We start from the raw sequence: 3,639 nt of genomic DNA on the forward strand, positions 1-3,639 counted from the left end.
CTGACGGCACCCTGAGGAGGCCCTCTCTGTGGGAGCGTATCGGCCGGTGGGAGGCAATCTGTGGCAGAAGGCGGTCTCGGAGGTAACCAGGTCCAATGCCATGGTGCGCTTTGAAGATGATAATCAACACCTTGAAGCGCACCCGGAAGGCCACAGGCAGCCAGTGCAGCTCGCGCAGCAGCGGCGTTACATGGGAGTGCTGTGTTAACAGGGTTAAAATTTCATGAGCATATTGGCCATATCGTTTTTGAAGTATTTTCAGCTACAGGAGGAAAACTTTTTTCCAGCAAGATGGGGAAATGCTTCTGTAAGATCCGTAGTCTAAACTGAAAGATAAGGATTTAGATCCAACCACTTCTTACAATGATATCTAGATAATAGCCAGTATATCTGTCATTCTTTTTCAGTGATATTTTTTTTTTGTTATTTACAGTTGTCATCATCTCACACAGAGCACAATCTATATTGTGATATAGTGAAACCAGCAGAAGGGAAGTTTGGAAAATAAATAAGATGAGCTTGAATTCTTAATATTGGAAGATAAATATGATTTAATAAGTATAACGAAGATATGGTGGGATGATTCCCACAATACAACTATAGCAGCTAAAGTATACAGTTTATTCAAAATGAACTGAAACCTCAGGAAGGGAGAAGGAATTGCACTGTGGGTTAAGAGTATCCTTTTCAGCTCAGAAAACCAAGTGAATGAATTTGGCAGTCTCAAATGTGAGAAATCAGGAAATCCAGGCAGTTCAGATGAATATAAAAGTTTATTGCAAGCTTAAGGTCTCTACAAGAATCCGAAGTACTAACGGTCAAAGCAAATTGGTGGTAGATAAGAGTAAATTGAATTCAAGGTGGGTTGGACTTAGATCTCTTGTGGGTGTAAGGACCTGCCCCAGCTGGTCCCTCAGAAAAGCAAAACTCTTGACTACATTGGGTTGAATCAAAAGAACTTTTACTGAGAAAAAGTGGTTGCAGAAAAGTCAGGTGGAGTCTGAAGGTCCCATGCAAAGCACAAAGCAATTCTTTCGTTTTCCCAAACGCAACCCCCCTGATCAGCCCATTGGCAGCCAATGTGATACTGCAAGGTTGTTTTGAGAATGCTGAGGTGCTGGGTAGATAACTGGTCACTTTCATGCCACGTTAGCCTTGAAACCAGGCTGGAACTAGCTGGGAAGGAGTCTCCTCCATCTCCTGAGACAATCCCCCTCCCTAATTCTCAAGCAGTTACAGCAAAAGCAAAAGCATGCGAAAAATGCCAGCAGGCCTTCCTCTCCCCCTTCAACAGAATGGTAGGGCAATACAGTGGACCTGACAGTGAACGGGAAGGACTCAAGACTGATGACATGCTTGACCCGTCGGGCTGGTCACCTCCTTCAGGCATTGTTGTAGAGAAAAACAGGTTTATAGAAGAGGAATGAGCAAAAGCTTGTTGTCCATCTTTTTAATCACCAATCCAAACAAGCAGGAAGTAATGGGTATTTCCTTTCCAAAAGCAGATTGCAAGTCTTTCAAAAAGTTCTAACATTGGGGAACCTTAATTATTCTAACATCTGTTTTGAAATAAACTCTACACATCATGATTCTTCCCAAAAAACATAAAAAAATATCTTACTTTTACAGCAACTTTCTTCTTTAAAGGATGGTCAGAAAGATCAGTCATCCTCAAGTGAACATTAAGGAAATCTTAGTATAGGAAATCAAAAGAGCACAAGACTGGATTAAGGTGACTGGGATTTTAAGGAAACTTAAACTGAATATAATCAAATGCATGTTAGTATTATTAACTTAAGTTAATGTCCTTCTAAAGATCTCAGGTACAGTAGGTGCACAGAAGATAACTCCAAACAATCACGTAATCCCAAAAATATAATAAAAAATGTAACAGCCATTTAAGTGGCAATAAAATAAAAATGATCCTGTTTATAAATGGAATGCTTGTGCAATGAAATATTATTGTATTTTCATTGTGAGTAATCACTAACAAATTGGGGCATGTTTAGAGAACAGCAGCCAACCTGATCAGAAGAATAAAAATAATGTAAGGAATAATTAGAGGAACGACAAAAAAGAAGACTGAAGTCTTCAAATATTCCAAGGGCTTTCAGGCAGAGCCTGTTATTGCTGAACTGATTAAAAAGAGAGGATAGGAAGCAATAGGTTAAAGTCACTAGGAAGATGAACGTGGTCATACCATTCCTAATGATAAGAACTGTTCAAAAATGGAACAGACTGCCTTGAGAGATGGTAGACTCTTATTTACATATTTCAAAGTGGAGAAAAGCTGAATAACTCTGTCTTCAAAATGGAATAATGGATTCTTGCAAGGGGCAAGGGTTGGACTTAGTGATCTCCAAGGTTATTTCTAACCCTTACTTTCCATATAGTGCTGTTACAAACACTATCTCTTTTGATCTTGACACATGAGTAGTCTACTCTACAGAAAAGCATCCTTGGGGCACATATAGTGGTCACTAAATATATCATAGAGTGCATGTAACATGCATTATTTTTTTTATTCTCTGGAGGGCTCAGGGTGAGGATGGGAATGTCAGCCCCAAGCCCTGAGATGTCACTGTGAAGTCCAATCAAGCCCAGTCCTTTATTTTCTTACACCTAATGGACAGAATCTTGCCAAATTAAAGCTATAATCTTCTAATCTACTAGATATATCCTTAGATAACAGTGAAGAGGTTACCCCGAACCTCTTCACTGTTCCCCCATCCAGCTCTCTTAATCCAGCCTCTCACTGGGGAAGCTCTGTTTTGCCCAAACTCTCCCCACTGCTATGGAGGAGAGTTTGAGCAACATAGGTATATCCATCCTAGTCCTCCTGAATTCATCGGCAGCTTTCAATACCATTGATCTCTGGGGAGTTGGAAGCACTCTTTTGCTCCTTCCTCTGTGGCTAATGCCACTTTGTGTTGGGTGAGGGGGGTAACAGAGAGGTCCAACCTTAGGCCCTTCTTATGTGGGGTGTGCCTTGGAGTTCTGGTTTCTCACCCCTTCTATTTCACATATACATGAGGTTGGCAAGTGAGGCCATTTAACACCATGCAGTAGACAATCATCACTGCATGTATGGTACTCAGTTATACATCTCCGCACGATGCTGGGCAGGTGATACCATTCAGGTAGCAAAATTTGTAGAAAGTAGAATTCCTATTTCATTCACACCTGTAGCATTCAGTACACTTAGAATTGATTGGCAGTTTAGGGTTTCAGCCCTACCTAGCTCTATTCTCGATGGTCTGAGATATATGACTGATTGCTTTACTTGCTGACCATTAAGCAGTTAGATTTCCAATTTGGTATTATGCTTTTTATATGCTTGTTTGAACCAAATAAATGTGTAGCTCATACCTATTTAGAAAACAGATGCTATATAGTGCATGCCACTTAATGTTTCTAAGGGAAACTGAATGTTATCTCCGAGCACGTAGAGAAGAAAATAATCAGATAGAAAGGGAAACCAATGCAATGAGATCCTTCCTAAATTACTTGCTAGTACTCCAGAGGCCTACCTTGAGTTAATTGGTAATATTTCATAGACGAGATCTAATCTATGAGTATAAATTACTTTTCATGACTATTATTCCTTAATTGAAGGGCACCAATGTGTAATTCGCATAC

Source organism: Protobothrops mucrosquamatus, unplaced genomic scaffold (genome assembly GCF_001527695.2).
Source record: "Protobothrops mucrosquamatus isolate PMUCROS unplaced genomic scaffold, P.Mucros_1.0 scaffold2395, whole genome shotgun sequence".
NCBI lineage: Eukaryota > Metazoa > Chordata > Lepidosauria > Squamata > Viperidae > Protobothrops > Protobothrops mucrosquamatus.